The sequence below is a fragment of the Armigeres subalbatus genome, chromosome 2, assembly GCF_024139115.2.
Source record: "Armigeres subalbatus isolate Guangzhou_Male chromosome 2, GZ_Asu_2, whole genome shotgun sequence".
NCBI classification, from domain to species: Eukaryota; Metazoa; Arthropoda; class Insecta; order Diptera; family Culicidae; genus Armigeres; species Armigeres subalbatus.
This window is the reverse complement of record NC_085140.1, coordinates 306,468,741-306,484,645: the sequence shown is the minus strand read 5'-3', so window position 1 is coordinate 306,484,645 and position 15,905 is coordinate 306,468,741. Positions and strand designations below refer to the sequence as shown.

The following is a 15,905-nucleotide window of genomic DNA, read 5'->3' as shown; positions in this document are numbered from 1 at the left end:
ACATAAGACGTAGACACTTCTCCGAGAATCCCCGCAAAAAATCTCCCGGGAATAAATCCGGAATTTCCTTTATGAATTTCTGATCGCTTTAGAAATTCATGCAAGCATTATTCAATGAATAATCAAAGCAGAGTTTTTGCGGTATATTAACAAAAATTTCTGCTTTCATTCTAACTTCCTCTAAAAAATCAGAGCGAAGTCCCGCAGAAATCCTGTTCGAGCTGTACAGAATGATAATTTTTCTTATTTTTTCCTTTTAATGGTTTTTCAAAGCACTTACCTTAAGCTCTCGCAATTAGATTTGATAAGTAATTAACGTCGATTTAATCGAATTGATGTGCCAACTGATGAAATACAACTGTAGAAATGTCCAAACAAATCACCACGTACCGACACCGAGCGTGTAATCGCCCACAATTTTCCTGGCCCTCGCCGAAATTTATCTCTCCAGCACTTTTCTCGTAAACAAACGCAACTGACTTCACATGATACTTCGGAGCACTGTTTACTGCTACTCAAACGAAAACAATGTTACACTAACAGTTGATACAGTGTAGCATCACATCCACGAGCCGCCCCCTCTCTAAGAGAAACACAGTGCTCCTGCGGGGCGATTTATACACACCGACCGATCCCGATATCAGACTCCATTCAATTCGCGAACTAATTAATGAACTTATTTCTTCTTCGTATCTTCCTTATTCCCGCCGGCTGTTTCCCTGTTGATCCAATGTTCAACCAACCACGAATTATACACCATGGGCGAATCACTGACAAACGCGCACCGTCGTCGTCGTCGTCCTCCACTACTAGCAGCTAGGCTGCCGGGCAGGCAACCTTCAAAGACACACTTTCACAATTACGCTACCTACTGCGCGACAACAACAACGGGCGGCAACCTTCTGATGCTGCTCGCGTAGGTACAGCTTCCCAGAACGGCGCTGGCTTCCGTTGCCGGAATATTTATTTCGCTATTATTTTCTGAATTTCCTCCACGTTTCTTCCAGGGACAGGTTTATCGCTATTTGAAAGCAGGAACAACGCTACCGCACTATCACCAGGTTGCTTAAGTTGCAGCCAGGTAGGCTAGGTTATTGCGAACCGAATGCGACTGCACAGCTGTTTTAAACGCAGAGTGGCAACGAGCGAATTCAGTTCCAATCGCACCGAAAAAAAGCAGCCGACCTGGAAGAAGATAAATGGGTCATTAATATTGAGCAGTGTGGATTAGATAAGCGACTAGTTGGGGTTCATTTGAATAGTATCGAGGCGCACATAACGGTTAGTAGGAACTTTTCATATTATGTGTGTTGCGATTTTCGATGCCGAAAGATAAGATAGTAATGAAGGAGCTCCAGATAGGTGTTATTTTTTGTCATTTTTTAGAAGCGTGCCAACATGCACTTGGTAGATTTTTGCGATTCGACCTTTAGTAATTTATAATTTCGGAGTTTGAATTCAAAAATGAGATGTATGGTTTTTCTACAGCTACCCCTAATTTACTGTTAGGAATACGGAAACATAATGTATGCTGTTTGACGACCATTTTTACCTCTGTGTCTCCACAAAAACCACAGGAAAAAAAATTGTATAAATGAACCGTTTGTTTGAGAAACTGCATATGTAACATTTTTGGCCAAAATGAGATTTTTATATATTCTGGACCCTCGTCCAAAAATACGTATTCTGGCAAAAAATACCAAAAATAAAAGTTTGTTCAGAAATGTATGAATTTTTTTCGTTTGTTTGAGAAACTACATATGTCCACGCACTTTGAAGAACAATTGTGGAGTACTACTTACAGTTTTTGCACCAGAAGTGCCCCAGGGTGTTGAGTTTTGCCAAAAACTATTGATCTGTATCGAAAAAATCGATAGGTTCGGTGCCAATTTGTTCAAAAACAGTTTTTTGTTGTTTTCTCGAAATTGTGAAAAATGGACTGCAGTTTCTCAAACAAATGATTCAAATGGTATTAGAATTCGCTGAAGCGCCAATAATAATTTGCTATGCCTGAAAATCGACACAAAGCACGAATAGAATTTGGCCGATTCGTGATTGAGTATTGCGTCGATTCGACGATAGAACGAATCCTATCGGAAGTCAACAAATATCCGAGGTAAGAAACTCAGTAACACATAACTGTATTGATTAAACGGCTACTCAGGCTTATTTTTTCACAACGAGTTTATGATTTACCCGACGTTGTGTCTTTTTACGGGAAAAAATGCTCACTGGAATCATTAAATGTGTAGTATCTGTTAGTCAAATCAGTCTTGGTGGGAGAAATATCGTTCGTTATGGCGAGCATCCTAACACAATCTTACCTTCCCAGATTTTTTGATAATAAGCACAGTACTTAGAGACCAGTTACTCTACTCAGGAGATGTTGATATTCACTGCATCTCAGGAGAGGTAGGGTGAGGATTTATTCAAATCAGCAAGGAAAAAAGTTTCCATTTCCCTGGCATTGTCGTTATATTCCGGGCTGATAATTCATATTTTGAACAGGTCATATTATATGAATGACGCGTATTTTCCCAAATTTGATGTCAATTGTTATAATAAAATAATATTTATATTTATATTTATATGTATATCAACAGGCATGCTACAGCCCAAATGATGTTAGATAAGGCTACAATGAAGAATACTAAAGCGGTTTAACATGTTACGAAAAAACAGAATCGAAGAACTATGAACGAGAAGCAAACAAACTGGAAAACCGACGTCTTAGGTTTAGGCGACTAACCCTAAAGTCGAACGCTGAAGCGACTCTGTTAAATATCCTTTGCAGTCCAATCATCGCACCGTATGGAAAGGAGGGGCAATATGCCCTAGCTAAGAATAGACTGCTTTAATGCTTAGCTATAACGATTTTCATGGGTGTTTCTACCTCACGCAACAGATAAACAATATTAGCTATATTGCCATATTAAATTGCCATATTAAAATTAGAAAAAATCTCATTCATATTGATAATATTCACATTTCAAAAAAGTGGTGATATTTCGTTTCCGGAAAACTCATGAGGCAAAACGCCTTTTAGCCGGCAGCTCTTAGGGAACAACGTACCACTCGTCGGCGCATCAGCATTCTGGTATGGACAGTGCGTGTAGACGCGAGTACATTGTAGGATAGTTCCACTAGGGAGTTTTACCTTGCCCTGTTAGGTGTTTCATCAAAATGTAGAAAATTTCAGTTTTTCCTACATTCCTATCTATTATTTTGACACTTTTTTCGCCTAATCTACATAATATCTCAAACATGGTAAATATAAGTGAATGCCCGGAAGTCGTTTTGCCCCGGGGGGCGTTTTGGGGCCTCTTCCCCTACATGCTGTAATTGGTGCGTTGAAACGGTAAACGGAGCAAGGAGTTATTTCTCAAAGACCGAGGGGCAACGTTGATGTTCACTTGCCCAAGAAGCGATGGTCAATCTGAGCGACCTTGAAGAGCGTCAGCAACAAACAAAGCCCTCGTCGTATTTCTTCGCACAAGCAGGGGCTCCAGATGAATTAGTTGACAACGATCGTAGTAACTAGGCAGTTGAACATGGTTCCTCCAGGCCCAGGGTAACTTATGTAGTGCGAAGCGCAAAAACCTGCATTTTACCGACTCAATTCTTTCAACGCCGTTGTTGTAGTTTGGGCTCCATACCTCAGAACAATATTCTAAGATGGAACGCGATAAGGAGCAGTATAACACTTTTAGGCAATATATGTCAGTAAATTTTTTAGCAACTCTGAAAATGCATCCGAGAGATCGAGAATCCTTGTCCATAACGTACGATATATGTGCTTAAATGGGAGTTGGGAATCCATGATTACTCCCAAATGCTTGATCCCCAGTAACATTTTGATTTTATGTTGGTTTTATAACACCCTCGTAGAGTAAATTATGATCTTCAAGAGCGTTATAAAACTTATATTGTTATTTGGGATATGGTCCATGCGTTCGATTTCTGTATTCAGTAAACGATAATTAATCCGCGAAAAAAAAATTACTGAACATTTCTTTGGGTGTACCATCATACGGTTGATCCTGCACCAATCAGCGAACACTTCAAACTGTTGCTGGAGAAAGCGACAATCCTTAGTAGAGCGAATGAGCCAAACATTTTCAGGTCGTCTGCAAATGACAGTCGTGGAGCCTTCAGAGCTAGATGCACGTCGTTGAAGTACAGTAGAAACAGGAACGGACCCATGTGGCTACCTTGAGGTATACCTGATGTTGAAATAGAACTGGGTGCCTGGCAATATCCGATTACAACCACAGTCTTACGGTGTGTGAGGTATGAACGAAAACAACCGTTAATGCCAAACTTCTGCATTTTTGCAATCGCAATATCGAGGTTCACTTTATCGAATGCAGTGGCCTGTTCCGTGTAGATCACATCAGTCTGTGCATGTTGAACCATACTATCGGTTATATAGGAAGTCAAGCAGAGCCATTTTGGTCGTTACTGCGAAACGGTTTGCAATGGGCCAAAATCATCAGATAGAATAATTTGGAAACTGCATTTAAATAAGCGATACCACGGTAGTTATGAATGTTACGTTTGTTGCCTTTCTTGTGTATCGGAAACATGCTTGTAGTTTTCCAGCAAGCAGGAAATGTACCACTGTTAACAGATGCTTGAAAAATAAGAAGTATCGGGGTCACCAGAACATCCATATGTCTTATCAGAAGAACCGAGGGAAATCCATCGGGTCCCGGAGAAAAGCTACGTTTGAGTCAGAAAGAAGCGCTGATAATCATCGTTGCATCAATGACAATGAAGTCAAGTGTTCATAGCGTTCTTAATTTCCACGGATGATAATAACTTATATCGAGTAATCATCGTGAACCCCAGATTGTTGGCCTACAGCCACCGGTAACCAACGGGATGGCCATACAAGGCCTTATTTAGCCTTCGAGTCACAGGGTCAGGGATTGAATCCAAAGCTAAACGAGAAAAAAAACCTCTCTGTCTGCACTCACGATATGTAGCATTACCGTAAGAGACGTTTTTCGCAAAGGAGTTCTATGCTTTATGAAAAATTCTGTTTTTATTTCGAATCCTTGAAAAAGATTCAATAAGGATCGAAACATATAGTTGTTTTTCATTTAAAAAAAAACAAATCAGACAGAAACGCCACATAAATTACTGAAAAGTACATCACAAACATGCTTTACGCAGCAGTTCAAAACAAATATGGTCTCCAACGCTTAAGGTCGCTCCTGACGGAATCCAAGTTTCAAAGTGCTCGCGTTTTCGGGGGCACACCACTCGATACGGAAGCAACGTACAACTGTCATTTTTATTTTTTTCACGCATGCTGCGACGCAGCAAAGCTAAATCAACAAAAATGACAGTTGTGCACCGCCTCCGTATCGAGTGGTGTGCCCCCGAAAACGCGAGCACTTTGAAACTTGGATTCCGTCAGGAGTGAGTTTTATCGGCGCCTATCGGATCTAGGGTAAGACGGTATAATATGCCCCCCCTAAGGCAAAACCTTGATAACTTTTTACTTTTCATCGCAATTTATGCAAACTTTGTGTTATTTGGTAGTGCAAGAAGTCGCAAATGCATTGCCCGTGAGTAGTCATATAAAAATATTACAGATAACACGTAATAATGCTTTTTTGAAAAGTCGTGAAAAAATGGATTTCAAAAAGTGCTTGGGCAATCATCTTGGTCGCAACCGGATTTAGAAAATTGCAGCCAAAATAAATCTCACACCAAAATTTTTACGACGCTTGATGGTTACAAGCGACATTTCCAGAAGAGCAGTCAGTCACCAGAGTACCCATGTCTGCTGATCACGGCCAGTCGTTCGGGGTGGGTTACATTCACCTCTTTTGCTAGAGCCGGCTCTTCGCTAGGTGGTTGATCAGAGAATTAAAAAGTGCCAACTGATCTTCATGATATTTATTGGATCTTGCAGTGTGTCGTGTACGGTGTGTAGCATTTTAACTGGCCATCATTGCTGGAACCTCGATGTTAATTAGTGAGTTTTTTTGGGCGTTTGTCGTACAGATTGGGCTACGGTAAAAATGGGCAAGAAAATATATGAATTCTTCCGAACTTGCTGTTTTTGGAATTCGGGCTCCAAATCAAATGATGGCTCCTCCACTGGACGCTTGAAACACCGCTGGAGATCATGATTCTTAGAGCACCGGTCTTAAACCTGGGGTACATGTACCCCTGGAAGTACCTTCGCTGATCCCAGGGGGTACTTTGGACAAAAATGCGTTATGGTGGATGCATTACAATTCCAATAAAAAATATCTATAAAGTTTTGATAATTGAATAGATTGTTTATTTCAAAACTTTGTGTTGTGCATAATGTTCATAATCAAAGTCTGTGTAATCCTGCCCACCAAGGCTGTTGGACAAAATTTAAAAAAAAAACTTCTAATTCAATCTACTTGTTCGAAACAAAATATTGAATAATATATGTATTAAGAATATGCTGCACTAAAATATTGAATTTAATGGTTCCAAAAGCCTTCATTTGAGAGGATTTCTTTTATTTTCAAGAGGCTCGTAGCCCCCTTCAAGATGCACAGAAGTTTCCTTTTAAGAGGCTTAGAAGCCTTCTTTTAAGGGGCTTAGAAGCCTCCTTTTAAGAGGAGGAAGCCTCCTTTCAAAAGACTCGGAAGCTTTCTTCCATAACGCTCGGAAGCCTCATTTCAAGAGCCTCGGAAGCCTTTTTTCAAGAGGCTCGGAAGGTTTGTTTCAAAAGGCTCGGAAGCATCCTTTCAAGAGACTCGGAAGCTTCCTAAACGTCTTGTAGGATGCTTGATATGAGTTGGAAAGTTTCACGGAATAACGCTAACTTTAGATAACTTTTTGGAGAGCCATATATCGCGTTAGTTTTTAGGTCCCTTTTTCATGTATCGTATGGATTACGCTTATTTTCATTTATATAAAAAAAAATAGAGAGTACCTCAATGAATTCTGTCTTGGAGCACGGGCTAGGAAGGAGCTTATCTCACTATTGTAGAGGGCCTTAAGGGCATACCAGACTCTACGCTGGACAATTTTATTTATTTATTCAGACTAAGGCCGAAGTGGCCTGTGCGGTATGTAAGAGTCTTCTCCATTCGGCTCGGTCCATGGCAACACGTCGCCAGCCACGCAGTCTACGGAGGGTCCGCAAGTCATCTTCCACCTGATCGATCCACCTTGCCCGCTGCGCACCTCGCCTTCTTGTGCCCGTCGGATCGTTGTCGAGAACCATTTTCACCGGGTTATTGTCCGACATTCTGGCTACGTGCCCGGCCCACCGCAGTCGTCCGATTTTCGCGGTGTGAACGATGGATGGTTCTCCCAACAGCTGATGCAACTCGTGGTTCATTCGCCTCCTCCATGTACCGTCCGCCATCTGCACCCCACCATAGATGGTACGCAGCACTTTCCTTTCGAAAACTCCGAGTGCGCGTTGGTCCTCCACGAGCATCGTCCAGGTCTCGTGTCCGTAGAGGACTACCGGTCTAATGAGCGTTTTGTAGATGGTCAGTTTGGTACGGCGGCGAACTCTATTCGATCGAAGCGTCTTGCGGAGTCCAAAGTATGCACGATTTCCAGCCACTATACGCCTCCGAATTTCTCTGCTGGTATCATTTTCGGCAGTCACCAGTGAGCCCAAGTACACAAATTCTTCTACCACCTCGATTTCATCACCACCGATGCCAACTCGCGGTGGGTGGCTCACATTGTCTTCTCTTGAACCTCTTCCTATCATGTACTTCGTCTTCGACGTGTTGATGACTAGTCCAATCCGCTTGGCTTCCCTCTTCAGTCTGATGTAGGCTTCCTCCATCTTCTCAAAGTTACGTGCCATAATATCTATGTCGTCGGCGAAGCCAAATAGCTGGACGGACTTATTGAAAATTGTGCCACTCGTGTTAATCCCTGCTCTTCGTATTACCTTCCAAAGCGATGTTGAATAGCAGACACGAAAGACCATCACCTTGCCGTAACCCTCTGCGGGTTTCGAAGGGACTCGAGAATGCCCCTGAAACTCGAACTACGCACATCACCCGATCCATCGTCGCTTTAATCAACCGTGTCAGTTTATCCGGAAATCCGTTTTCGTGCATTAGCTGCCATAGCTGGTCCCGATCGATTGTATCATATGCGGCTTTGAAGTCGATGAATAGATGATGTGTGGGCACGTTGTATTCGCGGCACTTCTGCAGTACTTGGCGAATGGCGAACACCTGGTCCGTGGTGGAGCGTTCGCCCATAAAACCCGCCTGGTACTGCCCCACGAACTCCCTTGCAATTGGTGCTAGTCGACGGCATAAAATTTGGGAGAGTACCTTGTAGGCGGCGTTCAGCAATGTGATTGCGCGGTAGTTGCTACAATCCAGCTTATCGCCCTTTTTGTAGATGGGACACACGACACCTTCCATCCACTCCTGCGGCAAAACTTCCTCCTCCCAAATCTTGGTAATGACCCAGTGCAGTGCTCTAGCCAGTGCCTCACCACCGTGTTTAAATAGCTCTCCTGGTAGTTGGTCAACCCCAGGGGCTTTGTTGTTCTTCAGCCGACCAATCTCCTCCTGGATTTCCTGGAGATCCGGGGCCGGTAGAATTATGTCCTGCGCGCGTTCCCCTAGGTCCATCACCATACCGCCATCTTCGTCTGCCACATCGCCATTCAGGTGCTCTTCGTAGTGCTGCTGCCACCTTTGGATCACCTCACGCTCGTTCGTAAGAAGGTTCCCGTTTATGTCCTTACACATATCGGGCTGTGGCACGTGGCCCTTACGTGAACGGTTCAACTTCTCATAGAACTTTCGTGTGTTATTAGTGCGGTACAGTTGCTCCGTCTCTTCACGGTCTCGATCTTCCTGCTGACGCTTTTTCCTCCGGAAAATCGAGTTTTGTCTGTTCCGCGCCTGTTTATATCGTGCCTCATTCGCTCTCGTGCGGTGTTGCAGCAATCTCGCCCATGCTGCATTCTTCTCTTCTACTAACTGCTCACATTCGCCGTCATACCAGTCGTTTCTCCGATCCGGGGGCACCGTGCCAAGTGCAGCGGTTGCGGTGCTACCAATGGCGGATCGAATATCTCTCCAGCCATCTTCAAGAGACGCTGCGCCTAGCTGCTCTTCCGTTGGGAGTGCCACTTCCAGCTGCTGCGCGTATTCTTGGGCTAGTCTACCGTCTTGTAGCCGCCCAATATTAAGCCGCGGCGTCCGACTTCGACGCGTGTTGTACACCGTCGAGAGTTTTGAGCGCAGGCAAACTGCAACGAGGTAGTGGTCGGATTCAATATTCGCACTGCGGTAAGTGCGGACGTTCGTGATGTCGGAGAAGAATTTACCGTCGATTAGAACGTGGTCGATTTGGTTTTCCGTTTCTTGGTTAGGTGATCTCCATGTGGCCTTGTGGATATTTTTGCGGGGAAAGAAGGTGCTTCGGACTACCATTCCGCGGGAGGCTGCGAAGTTTATGCATAGTTGGCCGTTGTCATTCGATACGGTGTGCAGACTATCCGGTCCGATGACCGGTCTATACATTTCCTCTCTTCCTACCTGTGCGTTCATGTCACCGATGACGATTTTGACGTCCCGCAGTGGGCATCCATCGTATGTCTGCTCCAGCTGTGCGTAGAACGCTTCTTTCTCGTCGTCGGGTCTCCCTTCGTGTGGGCAGTGCACGTTGATGATGCTATAGTTGAAGAAACGGCCTTTAATCCTCAGCTTGCACATCCTTGCGTTGATTGGCTGCCATCCAATCACGCGTTGGCGCATCTTTCCCAGCACTATGAAGCCGGTTCCCAGCTCGTTGGTGGTGCCACAGCTTTGGTAGAAGGTAGCCGCCCGATGCCCGCTTTTCCACACCTTCTGTCCTGTCCAGCAAATCTCCTGCAGCGCCACGACGTCGAAGTTGCGGGGATGTAATTCATCGTAAATCATCCTGTCGCAACCTGCGAAACCTAGCGACTTGCAGTTCCATGTTCCAAACTTCCAATCGTGATCCTTTATTCGTCGCCTAGGTCTTTGCCGATTATATCGAGTCGCATTATCTCTTATATTGTTCGTAATTATTGGTTTTCCAGGCGGCTTATTGGGCCTGCGCAAACCTCCTGTCTCGCCGGAGGGCCGTCGTGTCAGGGCTGTTTAGCGTCCCACCTAACACCAGGACTTGGGCTTGTGCGCTTTGAGCGGCACACGGTCGCTTTGGCGGAGCCTACTTGCGGATACATGCAGCTTTTTATAGAGGTTTAACAGGGCCCACTGTCAAACCCCACCACATCCTAGGCAGGCGCCACAACTCGCAGATGGCCTGGGGAGGGATCGTCAAGCCCTTGGACAAAGTCCCTGCTGCCCCCCCTACGCTGGACAAGGTCCAAGTTTTTATTAGTAATTCAATTTCAAAAATCCAGATTGATCTACCTTGCAGTGATTGTGCCTTTCTCGTGCATTATTAAACAACTCAATCAAACAATCAAATGCATTATCGGGAAATTCGTTGAAATGGTTCATAATTTGTGATATTAATTTTAAAATCACTAAGTTTTGTGCGAGCTTTTTTATTATACCAGAAAGCTGCAGAAACGTTATGGCGTTATGCGTCGTAGCTTGCATGCAATCAAAGCTTGCGTTTCAATTGTTTTACTAAAGTCGTGTACTAAATCGAGTGGAAGAACTTGCATGGGTTGATACTTCAAGGCATTTTATGACATGCTATAACTTAATTACTATGTTTCATAACTATTTTAATATTTAGATCTTTTTTTTAAAGCGCAATCGTTATAAAATTCTATAATGATCAACAACGCTTTATTATCTGTCGAATGTAACTTGTTGTGAGAGAATCGGTTTAAAATTTCTATGTGAAAAATTGGCTAATGCTTTTTATGGCACATGTGCACGCACACACACACATACACACGGACAGACAGACATTTACTCAGTTCGTCGAGCTGAGTCGATTGGTATATAACATTATGGGTCTTTGAGCCTTCTATGGAGTGAAATGATAGCCTTTCGGTACAACTTTGTGGTGTACCAAATCAGTTTATCCATAATAGAACAATCGCCTGAATATTGTTTCTAATAACTTTGCGAAGTCCCTCCTTGCACCTCTTCCGTAGCTCAGTCCTTGCGTCAACTGTTCCGATCTAAACACAAGTATTGAAGAAAAACTTTGATGGCTCCATGTTTCTATTGTATCTTGTCTTTGTATTTTATTAGCATTTCCTCAGTTATTAATTGAAAGCTTTTCTATGCCCGCCATTCCATTATCGTGTATCTTGTGTGGCAAGTACAATGGATACAATAAGCGCGCCCAGGGAGTCGTGAATGTTTCCTGCCCGAAAACATCCGAGACCAGAGTCGAATTCGCCATCCCCAGATTGGCAACCCTACGCCTTTGCTCACAAGGCTAACTGGCGACCCAAAAAATATTACTACCAATTTCAATTTCGCGGTTTGTTTTTAATTTACCTATTACCAGAAATTTTTCGGAGATTTCTCACAAATTCAATAAAAACTTTTCCGGACTTCCATGGGATACTTTTTGAATTTCTATGAGAACTGCTTCAAAATTTCCATAGGAAGTTCATTTGGTTTTTTGATTGTAGTTTTTATTTAAAAAAAATGCTGTTATCTTGTTCAAACGTGTTCAACCATATGCAAATGCCTTGCATGGACCATTGCAAAGTACACTAGATAATCTGACTGTTTGGGCCAGACATTTAAGGATCGAGTTTTCACCGCAAAAAACTCAATTGGTTGTGTTTACTAGAAAGCGGAATCCAGTTCAACTGAAACTAAAGCTGATGAATGATGACATCAACCAATCTTTATCTTCTAAATACCGTGGGGTCTGGTTTGATTCCAAGTGTACCTGGAAAACCCATATTGATTATTTGATAAACAAATGCCGGAAAAGGATACATTTTCTACGTTCTATATCCGGAAAGTGGTGGGGTGCTCACCCGGAAGACCTCATTAAACTCTATAGAACGACTATTCTCTCTGTTTTAGAGTACGACTCTTTCTGCTTCCTCTCAGCAGCTGAGTGCCACCTAATTAAATTGGAACGAATTCAATATCGTTGTTTGCGTATTGCTCTTGGCTGTATGCATTCAACGCATAACATGAGCCTGGAGGTGCTTTTTAATTTAAAAGATTTAAGAAATTTAAAGCACCGTTACTGGGAACTCTCACTTAGAATACTGATCAAATGTGGGACAAGTAACACACTTGTCTTAGAAAATTTCGATAATATGCTTGAACTACATATCGTCAGATCTTTGTCTTCCATGTTATAATCCACCTCGAGTTAACTTCATCAACGACAGTTCCTCCATTGAATACGATCTGTTCATGAAACACGCTATTCAAGGAATACCAGATCATCTTCGACAAATATCTATTCCCTCCATTTTTTCTGAAAAATATGAACATGTCAATTGCAACAACAGATATTTCACTGATGGTTCTCGCATCAACGGATCCACTGGCTTCGGTGTCTTCAATGTTAATTCAACCACCTTCCGAAAACTTCAGGAACCGTGTTCGGTTTATGTTGCTGAGCTGGCATCAATTAACTTCGCTTTGGGGATTATTTCCGATCAGCCCATAGACCATTATTTCATCTTCTCGGATAGTCTTAGTTCTATCGAGGTACTCCGGTCGATGAAACCAGTTAAGCATGCATCTTACTTTCTTTAAAAAAATAAGAGAGCAGATGCGTGATTTGGTAGAAAGATCATTCAAGATTACCTCTGTATGGGTCCCATCCCATTGCCTAATCTATGGCAATGAGAGAGCGAACACGCTAGCAAAGGTGGGCGCACAGGAAGGTGAAGTTTATGATAGACAAATCTCGAGCAACGAGTTTTTCCCATTAGTCCGTCAGAGTACTCTTCAAAATTGGCAAATGAATTGGTCACACAACGAACTTGGACGGTGGCTATTTTCTATAGTTCCTAAAGTTTCTGCGCGAGCGTGGTTCAGAGGTGAGGACTTGAGTCGAGGCTTCATACGCGTGATGTCGAGGCTTATGTCCAATTAAACGCACATCTCTACAATGTAAACCTTGTCGATAGCAACTTATGTAGGTGCGAAGCCGGTTACGATGATATCGATCACGTAATTTAATTCTGCTCGGAAAATGACGCCTCCAGAGAGCAATTATTGGATACCCTTGTGGCCCGAGGTGAACAACCCTTCAGGGAAATAAGAGGTGTATTGAGAGATCGCGATGTGGATTATATGCAGGCCATCTATGCCTTTCTTCACTCGGCTGATATCAAAGTCTAATGCCCGTGTTTTTCTCTTTCTCAGTTTTTTCTCCGTTCGATTCTGTTTTTCTGTTCCGTGTACCACAAAGCCCTGGCCATCCGGAAGATGCTCCATGCCGAACAAAAATCGAGCCGACGCCACGCAAAACCGTTTCCAACGTCAAATGCCCGGATGAGCAGCTTGAATAACCTGAACCCAAATTCCTACCCCGTCCGTCCTGAAATAAGTCATTTATAACCTTGAGTCACCACGAGTATTATGGTCTACGTCCCCCTTCCCTACTAACTGCTAATGATAAGACGATACTCATTGTAAAAAATATCATACTTAAGAATAGCGGCTCCGCAAAGTGTCACACACGACTGAGCCTACCAAATAAATGAAATGGTTAAAAAAAACATGTTCAACGAACGATGGCAGTTTTCAAATTTTCTTCAAATATTCGTTTCAATTAAATTTGTAGAACTTTGGGAAACTCCAGCGAAAACCCGCGAACAAAAAGGATGGGTTTATTAACCTTTTGTCTGTGCTCTGGGGTCAATATGACCTGATCTTATTATTATTATTAATTCTTCGTTTTAAACAAAGTTTTTTTTTAAATTCAATTTGTAAACATTCTACGGTACAATTCATCACCTACCTGAGTTAGTGAACCGGTATTAACAATGCGAGCGCAGTTGTTCTCTTCCCCCGCAGAAATGCACCGCCACACTATCACCGAAATAATAAAAACCGCAGTAATCACTCTAGTCTCTCCCAAAGGGAGAGCAAATAAATGCAACACTTTCTCTTCCTTCACTGCACTTTGTTCGATTGTAACGAGAATGCTGTTCAGGCCGGGACCACTTCTTGTGCTACAGCCGTTTCGTTGGTGGATGATGATGCTGTTGCTGCTGCAGACGAAGACGATGACAACATCTCGCACCAATCGCGGCGGTCACGTTTTGCGAACTCCTCGTAAAATGCGGATTGGACTCTCGTGCGAATCTAGGTTTGCGAGCGGTCAGGTCAAAGTGGATTAAAATTTGCACCGTTGCACACAGAGCAGCTTACGTTCAACGAACGATAGCCCCGTCGTGATTCGAATGAATGCGGTTTTTAAAACTTGGAATCCAATTTCATAACACTTCTTCGACGTGGCTGCGACAGATCTCAGAAGGTCATATCGGCCGATTTCTTCAAAACGCATCGACACACAACACCATCACCAAGTGGTTGATTTTCATAAAGATGCAAAAAATCAGACGCAGTAGCACTTCACGCGGAATGCGAATGTAAAAAAAATGCCGACAGCGATGCGTTTGCAAGAGATATTACAATGACAATAATATCCAAGACCGTGGAGACGAAGAAAGCCAAGCAGCAACAGCACTGTGAAGCGCTTACACACCGCGATGACGAAGAAGGTTCTTCCCGCACACGACAACGATGACGAAATTGAACACTCGACTCGAACTCGGAAAGGTACAAAGCGGTAGAGCGCGCGCAAATACACGTCCGAACAACCGGCAAGACGATCGGTATCTGACGGGCGGACGACGCCTCTTGCCAGACTCTGTTGGGTGTTTGGTTTCGTTGGATTGAAGATTGTGGAGCTTGTTGGAGCTCGTGTACTGTGAACAGACAGAAGCCACCACATCTTTGTGGATGTGCTCTTCTTTTTCCTGGATATTGAACCCCAGAAATGGGACATTGCTATTCCAAGCTTTCAACAATAGTGGTAGGAATTGATTTTATTTTGGAAGTACGATGATGTTGACCTTCAATTTAAAAGTGACGCATTCGCGCTGGTATTTCATGTAACTGATATGGATGGTTATCAAGGAGATCTCATTTCCAAATTATTTGCTGCAAACACAAAGTTTCACTTAGAAAATGTATAGGTCAATGCCAATGTATTTCTTTGCTCGTCCTCGGTAACAATTTTATTAAATGTATTTTATACCTTCTAATCCATACTTATGATAATGTGTTATCTGGATACGGGTGTCTTTAGCATCAGCTTAACATTGTACAAATTTCAGTCCAGATATTTATCCATCGAAGTTCGAACCCAGCAGGCTGCTGTGGGGTGTATTTCCGTAACTGCTCGCCATGCCGATGCGCTAAATGGGTGATCGCCCGAGAGAACGCAAAATCAGCGACGGCAGAGAGCGCGCGCGGTGACGACGAATTCGGTAGTTTTGTTTTTGTTGGTGTTTCTTTTAAAACGCAGCTCTACCATTATTGCCGGCTGCTGGATGGCCGGGAGATGTGTTTTGTGCCATGTGTCGTGCGATTCGGAAGTGTGCCATTAAAGCAAGAAGCATTTCGTTGTTACAATTTTTAGATGTAGGACACTTTTTATGCATTTGAGTGCAATCTTTTAGTACTTCCGGAAAAGTGCAGAATGAGACTCTAATGGGATTGGACCAATCTGTCGAATAATTCCGGCTTCAATATCCTATGCTTTTTTAGTCAGTCGTTCAATGTATTGATAAAAAGAATTTATAACATACCAATCGATTCCTCATGCGCAAATAGATTTACGATGAATGTTTAAATCGAATTTAGGCTAGGCTCTTAGCAAGCAAATATGTTTAATTGATCATCGGCAAATGTTGCCAAATGGCTTAACGAATATCGGCATATTTCATCCAAGATAAAAAAAAC

The 15,905-nt window shown here is 43.0% G+C and overlaps 1 protein-coding gene across 4 annotated transcripts in view; it reads right to left on the bottom strand.

The window, feature by feature from the left end:
* The window catches only part of LOC134212544 (dual 3',5'-cyclic-AMP and -GMP phosphodiesterase 11-like), a 390,689-nt gene extending 375,922 nt beyond the window's left edge, over positions 1–14,767 (bottom strand). For all 4 annotated transcript variants that reach the window (XM_062690522.1, XM_062690518.1, XM_062690523.1 and 1 more), the window contains exons 1-2: positions 13,894–14,767; positions 281–1,185 (exon numbers count right to left, since the gene is read on the bottom strand). The gene's annotated coding sequence lies outside the window, so the exon portion shown is untranslated. The remainder of the gene's footprint in view (positions 1–280; positions 1,186–13,893) is intronic.
* Between the last annotated feature and the right edge of the window lie 1,138 nt (positions 14,768–15,905).